Source organism: Lactuca serriola, chromosome 5, assembly GCF_051521515.1.
Source record: "Lactuca serriola cultivar US96UC23 chromosome 5, Lser_US96UC23_V15, whole genome shotgun sequence".
NCBI classification, from domain to species: domain Eukaryota; kingdom Viridiplantae; phylum Streptophyta; class Magnoliopsida; order Asterales; family Asteraceae; genus Lactuca; species Lactuca serriola.
The window spans coordinates 262,246,578-262,266,074 of NC_136412.1; the positions used below are offsets into that span (position 1 = coordinate 262,246,578).

General features: G+C 35.3%; 1 non-coding gene and 2 pseudogenes across 1 annotated transcript; all 3 read right to left on the bottom strand.

Moving 5' to 3' along the window:
• Nucleotides 1-333: 333 nt before the first annotated feature.
• LOC145056325 (U2 spliceosomal RNA) lies at nucleotides 334-530 on the bottom strand. Its single transcript, XR_013685806.1, has one exon. It is a non-coding gene; the product is annotated as a U2 spliceosomal RNA (small nuclear RNA).
• An 11,719-nt stretch (nucleotides 531-12,249) lies between these two features.
• On the bottom strand, nucleotides 12,250-12,361 carry LOC145055795 (U2 spliceosomal RNA; annotated as a pseudogene).
• Nucleotides 12,362-19,088: 6,727 nt separating this feature from the next.
• On the bottom strand, nucleotides 19,089-19,266 carry LOC145055793 (U2 spliceosomal RNA; annotated as a pseudogene).
• Between the last annotated feature and the right edge of the window lie 231 nt (nucleotides 19,267-19,497).

Genomic DNA, 19,497 nt, shown 5'->3' on the forward strand with positions numbered 1-19,497 from the left:
TCATACAAGTTGATGATAAGTTGGACTAGAAAGAAACCATCAGATGGTTTCGAAGAACCAAAATCCCTTGATGTCGTTGGAGATGGTTTTGTTTTACATGACGCGAAGTCCAATTACAATGTGTTGGTGGAATTGTTAATCAAAAGGAAATTTAAGTTTGTGTAGGTATATATTAGTGACTGCTCCCACATTGGTGTGTGAAGGATTCCAAGACGATTTTATAAACTTACGGGAGTGGGTTCACATCAGACACAGCAAAGACTTGTTTCAAATTTTTAAGACTTTTCAAGTATAAAAGCTTTAAGCTATTCTTAAACATTGGACCAAGTATTGGAGGGGTACGCCGGGCCTTGGCTGTAGTGTAAGACCAAGGCGACACATGAAGAACCCCAGCAGCAAGCTACTGTAACGGGCCTTCCCCCATAAAAAATAAGATTAATATCGAGTGGGCCGATGGCCCACATATCAGATATTAAACTGATAAGAACAGATACTACACTTGATCTTAGCCAAAAGGCCGAGAAAGGTATGCTTATTCCCCTCCAGGGCTTCCCTTTTTGTACTCGCCTCCCTCTTGCCTGCTTCCTTCATTCACCCGATGTGGGAATTCGGATGCAGACACTTTCGCTTTCGCTGCCAGCTCCCTTCCTTCACCAACAAAAACAACTTCAATGGAGTATTATTCTTTTACTTCTTTACTTTCTCTATATATATTCAAATCAAACTTACACTCTACTACTGCATATGCATATGTGTTTATGATTGCATTGCTTTTTCTTTTCTTATTTTTCTGTAGTTTAAATTCACTCCACGCCAACAAACAGCACAACTTCATTTCATGCTCGATTACAAATGGCTCCTTCCACTCATGTACCTACTATGCTTTGCTTTAATTTCTCCATTTTGTTTTTATCACATATCTATTAAGTAAACACAACAGCTAATGGACAAACTCAAACTTCTCAGATAAGTCCGACTTCTTAAAATCCATTCTATCAAAATATGTGTTTTTAATCAACATAATCCTTTTAGCTTGTTTTGCTGATAAAAATCACATTACATCTTCAAACCATATAAATTTATAATCATATCCAACACATTTCTTACTCGTTTGAAAACCTCACAAAAATTATTTTTCCGGGCAACCCTTTCTTCGTTATGTCATCCCGCTCTCGCTCTCAGGTATTGAATATTCAACCATACATTATGTTTCCCGTAATTGTTCGCTGTTCCTTTCCAAGATACTATCCGCTTTTTCAACCAACATGTCCCGCTCTTTTCATCATCTTCACCTAAAATCACTTCCAATTCGATTCTAACATTTACGGGATGACTTTTACCGAACAAATATATTTAGAATAAAAAAACGCTCAATAAATAACATTATATTCGAATTTAGTTAATGGATGAAACGGAAAAATCCATCTTCGACAATCGAAACTCAATGCCCGCTCTTGTTTTACCATCTGTGATGTTTATTTTTTCAGTTGAATCTACATAAAGGTGCTATGGTCCATGTTCTAACAGCATCACCGCATCATTTAAGCCGTCCATTTCAACTTTCAAGTAGTACTATATCTAGCCGTGGGTCTCCATTAATGGGACTCGAAACTCAAAACAAGCTTCTAAAATAAAGGAATTGTAAAGTGATCGCGTGGATGTAATTGATGAAGTAACTTGACTGCTATCAACCCCCTTTTGCTTCAAATTCCAAATTTCATCCATCACATCAATCTTCTCCTCTCATTCTATCTGTATCTTGTTCTCTACGTCATCATAAGAATTCCTCGTGCTCATGACTTGGTCCCCCGGCATCGCTTTTCGTCTCATATCAATATTACCCTTAGTTATAAATATAAGATACGACAAGATGAGATTAAATAGGTACAAGACTCGTACGTTAAGTTCCACTTACCGGAAAAACTCTAGATTCTAAAACTTAATTCAGTCTCGGATAATGTCAACACCCAAATAGGCACAACACTTATATTTGCCGAAAAATCTAAAGTAGCAACATACTTCAAACATCCTCGTTTATCTATCGACTTTTACCTTTGAAAGATTTTATCTTAAATCGTCGATTAGCCAACAACTTAGCAATGAGTTTGTATCCTAACACAATCAAACTAAGTGGTCGATAATGTATAACTTTCAATGAGCTACCCACCTTTGGAATTAGAGTGATGAAAGAACCATTACAGCCATGTGGAATATTAGCTTAAATAAGAAACTCCGTGACACCATCAAAAATATCATAGTTCGAGAAGCCATTTGCACCCGGAACTTTATCCCCTTCGCACGACCAAACAACACTTTTAATTTCCTCAATCGTGCACAGAACTTCCGAACAATCGTCTTGATATGACACGAGAAAAAAAATTAAAAAACACGGAGGGCGCTTTATCTTAAACGTGCGTCCTCTGTACTTGTCGCTTTATAATTTTAATGAAACGCGCTTTTAGTTGACAAGGGGGGAAACAAAAACCCCAAATTTTTGAAAACCCGCCTCGTTTTTTCTACCTTCTATCTATCTTTCAAATTTGCAATCCACTCTCCCCTCTCTGATACTCTCTCCTCTAGATCTCCCTTCATTCTCTACCTCCCGTCTCTCTTAAAACCCTAAGCCATCGCTACCTCCCTTCTATCTAGCATGTGTTAGGGTTTTATTTTCTTCCAAGCTTCCGCTTCTCTCGTTTTCTCTCAACCCAGTACATGCGAGGGTTATGAAATAAAGAAAACCCCCAATGCTCCACAAAGCCCCTTTCTGGAAAAATATCATGTAAGCGTGGAGACGGAGTCTGAAATCATCAACAGGAGAACAAGAAGATAAAGCGAAGGTAAATCGTAATTGATCTGCGAGGTCTCCTCATCAATGACGTCGACCAAATCTAAAATCTCGAATTCAAATAATTATTCGGAGAACTTAGGTGTTAACACAAGAGGTCCCAGGTGAATTCCAATTAATTTGTAAGTATTTTGGTTCAATATTGTTTATTCTGAAAGTGTTGGTTGTAGGGGTAAAGTTGTTATATTCACATCATAGTCTTTTCTCAAGTTTCGTGAGTTAGAATCTCAATTTTTTTCATTAGATTGACTAACTTCATTGGATCGGAAGATGTTCCCGCTGATTCTACTAGTTGGGAAGCTAATCGCAAGTGGTTCGGGGGGGGGGGGGGGGGAACAAAAGGTCCCATTACTCAGGTATTCAAATCTCATGATTCTATGGTCTGGGAGGCGAAATCTAAAGATACTGAAAGGAATTGGAAGAAATGAAAAGAAGAAGAAATAATTTGTAAAATATGTGGAGAATTCGGCCATTTTACTCAGGTATTCAAATCTCATGATTCTGTCAGCATCATCTTATAAAATGGTTGTTCTTAGCTCTTTAAGATTTTTAAATACATGCTGACTATGTTAGGCTCAACTATCTGATTCATCAACAACTAATATCTCAATATGTGATTTCACAGTAAGCTTCAGAGTGAAGCCCTAAAAGAAGCCATTACTCAAATCACCATAGATGCAAAAGAGAAGAAGCATAATTTCACTGAAACCATTGAACTCCAAATTGGACTCAAGAACTACGACCCAAAAAACGACAAATGTTTCAGTGAAACAGTGAAATTACCTGACATTCCTAGGCCTAAATTGAAAGTTTGCATGCTTGGAGATGCCCCAACATGTTGAAGAGGTAATAAGCTCTCTCAACTATCTCAATAGCCCAGCAATACTTAAGTTATACTTAATACACATTTTAAAACCGTTAACTGTAAAAATAAAATATTAAACATAGTAAAGGTTCATTAACTTCAAGTAAGACCAATCTCTACATTAGGATTTTAGAACCCATATTAAGCTTTTTCTGCATACAATCGTGCATTGCTGATACAGAGTTGTATTAGTTTCTATTTTGTTGAATACTGTTGAACCCTAGGGTATTTTACAATGATGCATATCCAACTTGTTGACCTATATAACCCTTTCCTTGAATAGCTATAACAGAGCCAAACAAAGGTGTCTGAAAAATCAACAAGAAATAATTGTCCATATTCATCTTGCATCAGCTGCAGAAGCTGGAGGATTGGTGATTTTCTTTCACTTTTTTTTGGTTTATTATATATCATTTAATAGATCTAATATGTAGGATTTATGTTTAAACTCCTCCCACCATTTTGTAATTGCTTGGGACAAATTGTTTTGCCTTTGCTTTAAGATTTGTTTTACTCTTCCAACTAATAAGCCATGAGAATTGGGTTACTTGTTTTTTATAGCCTGTTTGGTTTAGTCCCGATAAGTTCTCTTTTGACTTAATGTAAAAAAGAAAGAGGAAATTTATACTCAAGAAGGATCCATGTTCATTTTAATATGTCTCCCTTTTAATGTTGTCCTATTTAACATATCTTCCTGGATGATAAGGTTTGGTTGGAATGGAATTATATAACAGGGTTTGTAATTGGTTTCTCAATATGGTTTGAATGCAATCATGTGAACATGGGTGGAATGGCTGGAACGAAGTCTTGTGAATGGAATATAATCATATTTGAATAGGGTGGAATCTAATTTTGTACAAGTGACATCAACCTCCATTTTCAACCAAGGTTGCTTTTAATGTGGAGGAGTTTTGTTGTTCTTGTAACTATGACTTTATCTACATCAATAACTGCAAGAGAAGGTTCTATTCCCATGGCTGCTTATCAGATCTATTTAGAAGTTTGGTTGGATCTTTCTTTGCTTACTGATGCTTTAGCACTTGCAGGACATGTAACCTTAAAAATAACCTAGTACAAGGTTAAGGTTGTTGTTCTATTTTTTCCTGTAGTTGTCTGATTATGTTGTTTTGTAGGCAATTCCTACAAGTAGTTATTCACAAAAGAACTATGGTGAAGCATGTAGAGTAATAGACAGAGTTCTTAAGGTTAAGTATATATATATATATATATATATATATATATATATATATATATATATATATATATATTAATTCTTTTTTCCTTTTTAATTTAACTTAATAACAATTATATTGCTAATAAAATAATCCAAATTTTTGGTTTTTGTTTAGATTGGATTAATATCTGGAGGTAGCTTGGCTTTTGTGTTGTTCTTATTTACCACGGATTCACAAGTTCTAAATATTGAAAGATCTGGTACTTGGGTAAGAAACTTATTTTATAATTATTTTTATATTCAAGAACCTTTTAGTAATTTTGTTTTCATTAAAGTTCTAAATATTGCAAGATCTGGTACTTTGGACAACTACCTTTTTGTTGATATGGCAGGAGGCAACCCATAATGATTGAAAATAGCCCTATAAAGCTTTTCCAATTCTATGCCTTGTAACAACAAATCAACTTGACGATTGTCTTACTTTCCATTATGGGGGGTTCACAAATACTTGAGGTGTGTTTGGATTGAAGGATTCCATAGGATTTTGAATTGAAATCCATGTTAGTTCCTTGTTTGGTTAAAAGAACTAAATTCCAGTTTCTGGGAGTTTAAGAGAATCGTTTGTTTAAAGGATTTTATAACTTACCACTGATTTCCAAATCCATTCCATCAATGATTTCATGAACTACCCTGATTATAGTTTAGCATAAAATAGTCTAGATTCCAGATTCTTCCATTTACATTCCAATCGCCCCGTTAGCCTATTGTTAGATTTTATAGCTATTACATAAACAAAACCCATTTAGTCATCAATTGTCCTGTCTTTGAGGCTATAATTGGAAAGCAGAAATGAGTTTTTTTTTTAATTATTTTTCGTGAGTGAAAAATGTAACATGTTGTATTAGCTATACAAGTTCTAATGGCTTGGTGGCAACTTTTGTTTTATTATAATTATTTAAGTTGATTTAGTGCACTTTAAAAAAACATAGGCTAAACAAGGAAACATTAATTCTGTCTATTCATTAAAACTTCTGCATTTGCTCATCCCGTTCTTTATTAGTAGTTAAAATTTAGCTTGATCTATGTGTCTTTAAGGGCGTATTTGGTTATTAGATTCCAGCGGAATCTGACGAAAGTGGAATTTGGGATTCCATTCCATTCCATGGTGTATTTTGTTGCCAAATGAATTTTTCCAGAATCCTTTAAATTATGTGTTAATGGATTTCACCATTCATAGGGTGGTCATGGAAAGAATTTAGTTCCATTCTTCCTTTTTTTAATTGAAAGACCAAAATACCCCCAATTATCTTGTCATTTGATTGTCTCAGGACACAAGGGCACAAGGCAAAGGGAAAATTGCTCGAGTGCAAAGAAGACTATTAATTGTGGAAGTTGAGAAGAAAATCATGCAGTTCCAAACTTGCATTGATCAGGGGCTGGTAAAAACTTTTTTTTGTTACTAATAATAAGTCCAAATTTATGAGCTTATTGTGTGTGTGTTTGTGTGCAGGAGAAAGATGGGCAATGTATGTATGGATTGATTTTGTATACCTTGGATCGTCTTTATAGAGCTGTGGAGAGGCATATAAAAGCAACTGGCGAGTGGCAGAGGTTAGTTTTTATTTATTTGTTACTATTATTATTTTATATCAGTTTATTGTTTAACTAATTATAGTTTTTTTTATGAGATGTCATTTCGTATGAAAGTTTACTTGACTTAATAACGAATATTAAGTCCTGCCATTTTATAAATTTACCCTTACTTGCTCTCTCCTTCCATTCCCTAAGTATACACTTATTTTCTAAAACATTTGTTAAAGGGAAATACACATAATATAATAGCCACTATTTTTACTTGTTTTTTTTTTTCTGTTTAACCACTATATTTTATTTTGAATCAATGAAAGCCAACAATTTCTGAAAGAAATTTCCACCAAGACCACTATGAAACCCTATTTTTGTTCTGGTTTAACAGTTGTTAATACCTTACAAATAAAAAAGTTAGATGCTATTATAGGAAGTAAATACAATGTCATGTATTTAAAGGAGAAGCTATGTCTGCTAAACTAAAAATAGTGGAAATTTCTATCACAGTATAGTGGTTAAACCGCAAAAAGGCCAAAATGTCATTTTTATGTATCTTGCCCTTTATTGAAGATGTGATTAATTATGGGTGTTGTATGATGAATAGTTTGAGAGAGGATATCAACAATTTGGTAAAACCTAACCTTGTGACTACTGAGCCTATGCTATTTGATATCTTATTAGTGCAGTGCTCATATCTGGGAAGTTCTTAATGGAAAAAAAGAGTCTGATGACGAAACAAAGGTGACTGTTTCTCCTTCCATTGGGCCTGTGCTATTTGGCCACACTGCCAGGGTTTGGGATTGTTGTATGTCCAAATCTATAAGCCCACCTCTCCCTTTACTTTATCTTTATTCTTGGTTCACCTATTCTCTTTACTGAAAACAATTTGAATGAGACATTGCCTAATATGTGATGTGATGTGATAGATCGTTTAAGTTAGATGTTTACTTGTTAATAGTCTACCTTATAAAAAAATTCCATGTCAAGTTAACAAATAAGTTCAAAATCAGTACATCTTTGTTTCATTTGCTACAGACAAGGAAAACAAAAGTGGATCACATTACCTCTTTTCTGGTTCATTGGATGTGCCATTTCAGCTACATTTGTTATGTGTGTTGTGTGGCCAACAAATATCTATTTTTATTACTTTGGTGTCTGCAATTATTGATCCACAGTAAGTCCATGGACTAATTGTTATTCTTATAATTTGTTTTTGGATTGTCCTATAGCTAGCATCTCAGCTTCTGATTAATTTGGTGTGTTATTTTGGCAGGTTGATCTTGCTACATGGACACTAATGATCTATAGGGCCTGCTAGAAGGATTGGAGATTGCAGTTAAGCTTCTACCTAAGACTTCACGCCAAGGACTTGATGGATTTAAGCTAGCAATGTTTTAATTTATTTGGACATGAACCCTAAGACCTTCAGTGAGTTATGATGATGTCCCTTAATAGCAATGTAGTATTAGGTTATATAGTTAGCAATGATTATTTGTATTTGACATTTTAGTGCAATGAGTTATCTTTCTTATTTATTGTATTTTATTTTGTATTTTGAATGACATTAACTTTTGTGCAATGGATTATATTTTTTGTATATGGTATTTTATTTTCTATTATGAGACATGAAATGCAAATTTAATAAAATTAGTAAATCTATAAATATTTTAAAAAAAAAAATAAAATAAAAATTACGATACGCATAAATGTGTGTCATCTTCATTTATGACATGGCCTTTCTTGACAGTGGTTTTAATGATACACATTGTGTGTCATAAATGCGTGTCGTAAATGCGCGTCGTCTCTCGTTATGACAGGGCCTTTCTTGACGATGTCCCTTAATAGCAATGTAGTATTAGGTTATATAGTTAGCAATGATTATTTGTATTTGACATTTTAGTGCAATGAGTTATCTTTCTTATTTATTGTATTTTATTTTGTATTTTGAATGACATTAACTTTTGTGCAATGGATTATATTTTTTGTATATGGTATTTTATTTTCTATTATAAGACATGAAATGCAAATTTAATTTGAAAATTAGTAAATCTATAAATATTTTTTTTAAAAAAATAAAATAAAAATTACGATACGCATAAATGTGTGTCATCTTCATTTATGACATGGCCTTTCTTGACAGTGGTTTTAATAATACACATTGTGTGTCATAAATGTGTGTCGTAAATGCGCGTCGTCTCTCGTTATGACAGGGCCTTTCTTGACGCGCATTTGCGCGTCGTCTGAGCGTTTTACGACGTGCAATGAGCGTCATAAAAGGCCTTTTTTCTAGTAGTATCCCTTTCACGCACACTTTATACTTCACCTCTTCAATTTCCACCGTAACAAACTCTTATATTTTGTGATTTTATGATGGTTTTTAAAGATGATCCCCACTTAAACGTGTCTTTATTTTTTATCCCTGTCAACAAACATAGCTTCATCCCAAGAAATTGCAATTTTCTTGAATGCAACAGATGTACAAGCACACATCGAAAAGGGAGGCCCTCAATTTCAAGCCACACCATCCTTTCATCAACCAAAAAGTTATTTGTTAACAACCTCATCTCCTTAAAGTACCAATATTCTCTTCGTATTATTTTGAAATTAATGCAAGGATTTTGATACTTAAATTCAATACACACCCACACCCCACAATACAATTAACTTTAATTTCGTTAAATTATTCTTCACTACACACCTTATACAAGATTTCATCTAGATTCACATTCTGAAGACACCCAAGATCCATACACAATAAGTCAAGCACAATCTACATATATTTTATTCCTAAAAAATATTACATGTTCATGTTGACTATGTGTCTCCCCTTCCCTGTTGACATCGAGGCATAATATTTTGAATTTCCTTCCCAAATTGAGTTTTCTTACCATTTGAATTTACTTGTGGTCTTGGTTGATCTGTGTGGGCTCATATTATTTTCTCTTCCCTTATAAACCTCGCAGTCGAAGAAAATAAAAGAAATCTCCCAATCGATATGGTGCAAAAGTTTTGAATCAAACACTACTTATTATCAACATCTAAGAATTTGACAATAGAAAGCTTCATCCCTAACAACTTCCTTGCCATATAAACATCTACAACCACTCTATATTTTAACTTATCTTCCATAGATCCTTCATCTCCAAATCCCCCTGAAAAAGTTCTATCAAATGTCGTGAAAGACAAATTTCCCACCTTTTTTAAATTAGGGTTCTCGTTTCATTCGATTTTCTTTCCAAACATCCATTAACAATGACCCCCCCCTGCGCCCACCAGAACGCTACATAGAGGTCAACCCTAGTTTTTTTTTTTCAAAACGTTTCACAATTAACATTGTATGTGGTTTAGCACTTTGAAGCGTATTCATCTTTCATTTTCATCCAACACCTGATTTCATGCCCTTATATCGAAAAATAACTAGGATTTTGATTTTTTTAACTTATGTAATGCTGGTGTTGTATTTTGAAAATATATTTGAGCTTTGCAGTATCGGTTTGATATTTCACTTTTTAACATTTATACTAAAAACAACATCACATAAGTTCCTATACGTGTTAGCTCAGTTACATAGACCATTTAGCGACTTGGTTAGGAGGAAAGGAAGCCAGTGACTCCACGTATTTCTTATATAAAAAGAGTGAAATGAGCCATTAACTCTGGGATTACCGAAATAAGTCGGGTGGTGCCCGTGATGGACTTGCCTTTGCGGCTAAGTACTTGACTTCAAAGATAGCTAGCTATTTTCAATGAAGAAAGAGGATTTGTACCAAAAGAACATGCTTTCTACCCCTTCTACCTGCACATGGACAGAAATGGACAGAAATACCCTATAAAGCTTTACTGTTCCTATTCCTTATGATTGACTTTGGTCTTTTCCTTCACACCTTAGGTGGAATGCAAAGAAGGCCTCCTGTTCCCTATGATTGAATTTGGGCTTTTCCTGTACCCCTTAGGTGGAATGCGAAGAAGGCCTCCTTCCGAGGGAGGGGGGTCCGAGACATAAATGAGATACCACTCTGGAAGAGCTAGAATTTTCAGGAGGTTCGGGCCAAGGGAGAGTCTCATGTAGAAAGTTTCTATAATGTAATAGAATTTAGCCACAAAATTTATTTTATCCATATGTCCACGTAATATAACATTTCAAAAATTCAATCTCAATAACTTAGTCGTTGATTGGAAATGTTCTTAGGGATTTAACTCGGGTTCTCTTCATGTATGTTGATGCGTGCCTGCAAAGAAAAATCTAAAAAAAAATAAAAATCTTACCAAAAATAAAATCACATATGTCTTAGCGTTTCTTATATATTTAATATGGCTAATACAAAGCAATCAGTTTATCGAGATGTCCCCACAATATGGCATTTCAATGATCCATTTCAAATAAGTTATTTGTATTTAAGAAATGGTTACATGCTTTTAACTAGGGGTTTATTTCGTTATGTTAAATACAAGCTTGCAATTTAAAATAGGCACCGCTTACGAAGAAAAATTACAAACAAGTCGTCATGTCAATGATGCATTTTCAATTCCCTTGTATCTTAAACCGAGAGACCCTAAGGTAGATATTAGGGTTTGGGTTAAACATGCCCCGATAAGGCGCAAATTATAGATTTCCGGCCGATCGGTCCATAATTGTTCCATCAGATTATGAGATTCTAGGTTTAGTGTTTACGGTATATCGTATTCCGTTCTATATAAGTTGAAGTGCTTGGTTTCTCATATATAATTGTGTTATGTTCTGTATTGTTTAAACAAAAAGTATGATGTGTGAAGTATGATTATTTTCAATAACATAAACATTAAATCAGATTACATAAAATAGTAAATCGATTGCACAGTAGTGTCGACATTGCGGGCGGAAGCTTCTATTTGGCGTTGGTGTTATGTTTTGGTGGGACAACATTTCCCGAAGCTTTTATAAGTAAGATGGACCTTTGTCGTCATCTCTTCAGACTGATTGTCTTTCCCACTGCAATCCTGCTTGTGGGGTACTAGGATAGTCATACAAGTTGATAAGTTGGACTAGAAAGAAACCATCAAATGGTTTCGAAGAACCAAAATCCCTTGATGTCGTTGGAGATGGTTTTGTTTTACATGACGAGAAGTCCAACTACAATGTGTTGGTGGAATTGTTAATCAAAAGGAAATTTAAGTTTGTCTATGTATATATTAGTGACTGTTCCCACATTGGTGTGTGAAGGATTCCAAGACGATTTTATAAATCTATATTGTAGATTATTCATCACCGGGCCTGGTAACGTTTGCCTGTAACCCAAGTTGGGGTATCAAAGTGGGTTGGATTATGATTTGGTCGAGTTAGGTTGGGTCTGGTGGTGTGTAATTTGACTTGCCCGTTCCAAGTCGATAGTTGTTTCACGTGGCCTGAGCGAAGGCTTTGGGTCTCTTGGAACCTAGAGAAGGGGGCAATGCGTTAGGCTGGCTTCACAGAGCTGCGACAACTTCTCGCTTCCGACAGTGGAAGGATAACAAGTCTTGGTGGTGTGTAATTTGACTTGCCTGTTCCAAGTCGATAGTTGTTTCACGTGGCCTGAGCGAAGGCTTTGGGTCTCTTGGAACCTAGAGAAGGGGGCAATGCGTTAGGCTGGCTTCACAGAGCTACGACAACTCCTCGCTTCCGACAGTGGAAGGATAACAAGTCTTGGCTCTTCAGGCTTATATTCACATCAGACACAGCAAAGACTTGTTTCAAATTATTAAGCCTTTTCAAGTCTAAAAGCTTTAAGTTATTCTTAAACATTGGACTAAGTATTGGAGTGTAGTGGGTCTTCCCCCATGAAAAATAAGATTAATATTGAGTGGGCATATCAGATATTAAACTGATAAGAACAAATACTACACTTGATCTTAGCCAAAAGGCCGAGAAAGGTATGCTTATTCTCCTCCAGGGCTTCCTTTTTTGTACTCGCCTCCCTCTTGCCTGCTTCCTTCATTCACCCGATGTGGGGATGCAGACACTTTCGCTTTCACTGCGAGCTCCCTTCCTTCACCAACAAAAACAACTTCAATGGAGTAATATTCAAATCAAACTTACACTGTACTACTGCATATGCATATGTGTTTATGATTGCATTGCTTTTTCTTTTCTTATTTTTCTATAGTTTAAATTCACTCCACGCCAACAAACAGCACAACTTCATTTCATGCTCGATTACAAATGGCTCCTTCCACTCATGTACCTTCTATGCTTTGCTTTAATTTGTCCATTTTGTTTTTATCACATATCTATTAAGTAAACACAACACCTAATGGAAAAACTCAAACTTCTCAGATAAGTCCGACTTCTTAAAATCCATTCTATCAAAATATGTGTTTTTAATCAACATAATCCTTTTAGCTTGTTTTGCTGATAAAAATCACATTATATCTTGAAACCATATAAATTTATAATCATATCCAACACATTTCTTACTCGTTTAAAAACCTCTCTAAAATTATTTTTCCGGGCAACCCTTTCTTCGTTATGTCATCCTGCTCCTAGGTATTGAATATTCAACCATACATTATGTTTCCCGTCATTGTTCGTTGTTCCTTTCCAAGATACTATTCGCTTTTTCAACCAACATGTCCCGCTCTTCTCATCATCTTCGCCTATAATCACTTCCAAATCGATTCTAACAATTATGGGATGACTTTTACCGAACAAATATATTTAGAATAAAGAAACACTCAATAATAACATTATATTCGAATTTAGTTAATGGATGAAATGGAAAAATCCATATTCAACAATCGAAACTCAATGCCCGCTCTTCTTTTATCATCTGTGATGTTTATTTTTTTCAGTTGAATGTACATAAAGGTGCTATAGTCCATGTTCTAACATCATCACCGCATCATTTAAGCCGTCCATTTCAACTTTCATGTAGTGCGATATCAAGCCGTGGGTCTCCATTAATGGTACTCGAAACTCAAAACAAGCTTCTAAAATAAAGGAATTGTAATTCAAGTGATCGTGTGGATGTAATTGATGAAGTAACTTGACTACTATCAACCCCCCTTTAAAGTACCAATATTCTCTTCATATTTTTTGAACTTAATGCAAGGATTTTGAGACTTAAATTCAACACACACCCACTTACCCTCAATATAGTTAACTTTAATTTTGTTAAATCATTCTTCACTGCACACCTTATACAAGATTTCTACGAGATTCACATTGCGAACACATCCAAGATCCATACACAATAAATCAAGCACAGTCTACATATATTTTTGTTCCAAAAAACATTATATTTTCATGTCGACTATGTGTCTCCCCTTCCCTGCTGACATTGAGGCATAAGACTTTGAATTTCCTTCCCGAGTCGAGTTTTCTTACCATCTTAATTTACTTGTGGTCGTGGTTGATCCGTGTGGGTTGACTTTGTTTTATCTTCCCTTATAAACCTCGCAGTCGAAGAAAATAAAAATAAATATCCCAATCGATATGGTGCAAATGTTTTAAATCAATCACTACTTATTATTAACATCTAAGCATATGACAAAAGCAAGTTTGACCCCTAACAACTTCATAGCCATATAAACATCAACAACTACTCCTTCTTTTTCACATATCTTCCACATATCCTTCGTCTCCAGATCCCCATGACAAAATTGTAGCAAATGTCGTGTGTAACATCATGATGATGAAGTATTTTAATTCTTAACCCCAAGTATGAAAATCTATTGCATTTCTTACCTTTTTTGTGAAGATTGTTGCAAAATGGCCCATAGTGGCATTTTTGTGATTTTTGGACGTGGGACACATACGTTGGGTGTACGTGGCAGGATCCAAAACCCTAATTTTTTGGGTTTGGACCCTATTTAAACATATTTATCTCCCAATTCACCTTCCTTCATCAACCTCCAACCCCATTTCGACCCTCTAGCAAGCCCTAATCCCTTTTGAGACTATTTTGAGCTTGCTGAGTGTGTTTTGGTGAACTTAAAGGAGGATGGAAGAAGAAAATATCACCCTATAAGTTTGGAGCACTTTGGATCCAGAACCACATCATCGTTTGACATCATTTGGAGGTAAAAAGCTCTGGACTTGGTTAAGTGTTGATTAGATCTTATTTAGTCAAGAAATGGTGTTCATTAAGTCCCATAAGCTTGGTATTATGAGTATGGGTTACTCTAATCCATATAAGTTGTTCTTTCAGATGTTTTGGAGCATCTAGAAGTATAAAAATGTAATATTTATTATTAGTTTCCTTCCATGCATGAGTTACAAGGTCTTAATGGGTTAAGTAGTTAGGATTTTTGTTATTGGGCACTTCCTAGCCATGCTTTACCATAAAGTTACAAACTTGATGGTTAAGGGCATGAGTTAAGGTCTAGATCTTAATAAGAAGGTGAGGTGGCCAGGAGCATATGTTGGGCATACCAAATGGTACGTTGCGCGTACGCAGGCCTCGATTTCTTGGTCAAGCTGATTACTCCCCGCGTACTCGGCTGGTTTGTTGCCTTTTGACCTTGACCAAGTTTTGACCAATTTTGACCAAATGGTATTTTAGGTATTTTGATATTAATTTAAGTTAGTCCATGATTTAATTAATATGTGACGAGTAGAGCCGATATTCAGAACAGAGAACTATTCAGCTATCGTTCGGAATCAGAGGTGAGTTTTCCTTACTGTACTTGCGGGTCGAAGGCACTAATGCCAGCCCACTAGTGTTTATGTTTATATTTTACATATATCGACATATAATGGTCTGGTTAAGGCGGTCTTGTTTTGTGTTGAAGGCCAATATAATTGAGCGGTTCGGATAGGTTGTAGCCCTGCAAGGCGGTCCAATCATGTCGAAGGCCTGGAGAGCAGTCCATATAGGTTGTAGGCCCTTCGAAAGGGCCAATCAAGTTGAAGGCTCATAGTTGCATGATATTGTTTGTTATGTTATGTGACAGTACTTTGGGGGAACTCACTAAGCTTTGGCTTACGATTTCAGTTTATTGTTTCATGTACTTCAAAGGATCATGGGAAAGCGAAGGCATGATCGTGCACATCTTCCTGTTTTTATGATATTGTATCTTGGGATACTCTAATTATGATTATACTTTTGAAACATTGGTTTTTTTAACGCTTTATATTTAGTGGGTTGTTTTTGAAAAATTTAAATTTCTATGATTTTTAGGATGTTACATCGTGACAAAAAAAATTTACCATCTTTAAATTAGGGTTCTCGTTGGATTCAATTTTCTTTCCAAACATCCATTATCAATCTACATGTTTGAATGTTTACCCGTCATGGTTCTCATATCTATTCACTTTCACACTAAACCCACCTTGAATGCAACTGCCCCCCCCCCTCCCCTCCCCCAAAACACTACATAGAGATCAAAGTTGTTTTTTTTTTTTTTTTTTAAAACCGTTTCTCAATTAACATTGTATACGGTTTACCACTTTGAAGCGTATTCATCTTTCATTATCATCCAACACTTGATTTCATGTATTTATATCAAAAAATAACTAGGATTTTGATTTTTTTAAACTTATGTAATGTTGGGGTTGTATTTTGAAAATATATTTGGGCTTCGTAGCCTTGGTCTCAGATGTCACTTTTTAACATTTATACTAAAAAAACATCATATATGTTCTTATATGTGTGTGCTCAATTAGATAGACCTTGTAGCGACTTGGTTATAGCGACTTAGTTAGGAGGAAAGGAAGCTAGTGACTCTCCGTCTTTCTTATTTAAAAAGAATGAAATGAGCCAGTAGCTTTGGGAATACCAAAATAAGTCGGGTAGTGCCATGGACTTACCTTTCCGGCTAAATACTTGACTTCAAAGATAGCTAGCTAGTTCCAATCAAGAAAGAAGACTTATACCAAAAGAACAAGCTTTCTACCCCTTCTACCTGCATATGGACAGAAAGACCCTATGAAGCTTCATTTGGCTTTGGGCTTTTCCTGTGCAACTTAGGCAAAAAGCAAAGAGGGCCTTCTTTCGGGGGAAGAGGGTCCGACCCATCAGTGAGATACCACCTTGGAAGAGCTAGAATTATAATCTTGTGTCAGGACGTACGGGCCAAGGGACAGTCTCATGTAGACAATTTCTATAATTTAATAGAATTAACACACAAAATTAATTTTAGTCGGATGTCCCCGTAATATAGCCTTTCAAAAATCCATTTCCAATAAGTTATTCGTTGATATGAAATGGTCTTATGGATTTAAATAGGGTTTTCTTCCTGTATGTTGATACATGCCTCCGGTTATCAAAGAAAAATCTAAAAAAATGCTTACCAAAAATAACATCACATATGTTGTTATGTTTAATATGGCTAACACTAAGGAGTCACTTTATCGAGATGTCCCCACAATGTGACATTTCAATAATACATTTCAAATAAGCTATTTGTATATAAAAAATGGTTACTTACTTTTAACTAGGGTTTTATTTCGTTATGTTAATACATGCTTGCAATTAAAAAAAAAAAAGAACGCTTACGAAGATAAATTACAAACAAGTCGTCATGTAAATTATGCGTTTTCAATTTGTTGGATTAGGTGTCTAAGGCCATAACTATAATTGGTATGTACTTGAATTGATAGTAGCAATGTCATTTTGGGTTGCTTTGAAACCTGGCAATTGAATAGGATAACTGTTAGCGAGAGAATAATGATTTATTAATTCATTACTTGGTTAATAAATTAATTAGAAATCTAAATAAATGATATATTAATGTATTATGGAAATAATATACTAATTAGAAATCATATTTTCATTAATATTTAATCAGAAATTAATTTGGAATTAATTTTGGGATTAAGGGAATTAATTGAACACCTGTCTTATCCAATAGCTTCCTAACGGCTATATAAGCCCTCCACCATAAGGAATTTCGGCTATGCTCTTCCAAGAAGTCACTTGGACGAAATTTCTTCTTCCTCTCTCTCTCTCTCTCACACACTCTCTCTGTAAAGTATTATTTGGTTGCTTGGTTTGTTTGTGAACCATTAGAGGCGCGACACTTATGGCGCTTGTTACCAAAGGTCTTTCAAGCAAGGATTCAAAATTGTTTACAATAACAATCTTAAAGGTATGTAACTAAACCCTAATTTTATATGGATTTCGAAAATTATAGGAGCATACTAGGGTTTCTTCTTTTGTCTTCAAGTTTGCATCTTCGATTAGAGAAAACTTAGATCCAATAAATTTAGGGTTGCATGCACACATAGGAATGTATGTTTTGCTTAAAACCCATCACAATTCCATTGTATCTTAAACCGAGAGACCCTAAGGTAGACATTAGGGTTTGGGTTAAACATGCCCCGATCAAGGTGCGGATTATAGATTTTCGGCCGATCGTTCCATAATTGTTCCATCGAGTATGTCAGAGTCTATGAGATTTTAGGTTTAGTGTTTACGGTATATCGTATTTCGTTTTATATAAGTTGAACGCTTATTTTCTCATATTTAATTGTATCGTATTTCGTTCTATATAAGTTTAAGTGCTTAGTTTCTCATATTTAATTGTGTTCTATTCTGTATCATTTAAACAAAAAGTATGATGTGTGAAGTATGATTATTTTCAATAACATAAATTAAATCATATTACATAAAAAGTAAATCGATGGCATGATAGCGTCGACATTGCGGGCTGAAGCTTCTATTTAGCGTTGGTGTTATGTTTTGATGGGACAACATAGACCACATCTCCCGAAGCTTTTAGAAGTAAGACAAACCTTTGTCCTCATCTCTTAACATTAATTGTCTTTCCCACTGCAATCCAGCTCGTGGGGGTACCAGGATAGTCATACAAGTTGATTAAGTTGGACTAAAAAGAAACCATCTGATGGTTTCGAAGAACCAAAATCCCTTGATGTTGTCGTAGATGGTTTTGTTCTACGTGACAAGAAGTTCAATTACAATGTGTTGGGGGGATTGTTAATCGAAAGGAAATTTAAGTTTGTTTATGTATATATTAGTGAGTACTCCTACATTGGTGTGTGAAGGATTCCAAGACGATTTTATAAATCTATCTTGTAGAATGTTCATCACCGGGCCTGGTAACGTTTGCTTGTAACCCAAGTGGAGGTATCAAAGTGGGTTGGATTATGATTTGGTTAGTTTGGTTGGGTCTGGTTGTGTGTAATTTGACTTGCCCGTTCCAAGTCGAAAGTTGGTTCAAGTGGCTTGAGCGAAGGCTTTGGGTCTCTTGGAACCTAGAAAAAAGGGGCAATACAACTCCTCACTTCCAACAGTGGTTGGATAACAAGTCTTGGCTCTTCAGCCCATATTGCCGACTAGTCAGACTCAAATGGACACCCACTTTTTAAAAAATTTACCTCAAAACATTTATTGTTTGTCCATTTTGATGAGTCATATACATAATAACCGTACCTTGTTGTTCTGTTTCATCTCCTGATGAAAATATATCATTAAAACCAACTGATTTTTGAGTCTCTTAGAACTTCCCATATTGTTAACATGAATGAAACCCTTTAAAGGTCCTTTTAGTATAAAAAGCCAGGTCCATGGTTGGAACTATGGGAGTGGGTTTACATGAAAAAATCAGACAGCAAAGACTTTCAAATCATTAAGTCTATTTTAAGCTAATTTTAAACATTGAACTGAGTATTGGAGGGGTGCGCCTGGCCTTGGCAGTAGTGTGAGGGGTGCGTCTGGCCTTGGCGACACATGAAGAACCCCAGCAGCAAGCTACTATAACGGGCCTTCCCCCATAAAAAATAAGATTAATATCGAGTGGGCCGATGGCCCACATATCAGATATTAAACTGATAAGAACAGATACTACACTTGATCTTAGCCAAGACGCAGAGAAAGGTATGCTTATTTCCTCCCTGAGCTTTCTCTTGCCTGCTTCCTTCATTCACCCGATACGGGATGCACACACTTTCACTGCCTCCCTTCCTTTCTTCACAACAAACTAACTTCAATATTATTATTCTACTTCTCTACTTTGTATATTCAAATCAAAGTTAGACTAAGCTACAGCATAAGCATATGTGTTTATTACTGCATTGCTTGTCTTTTCTTATTTTTGTGTAGTTTAAATTCA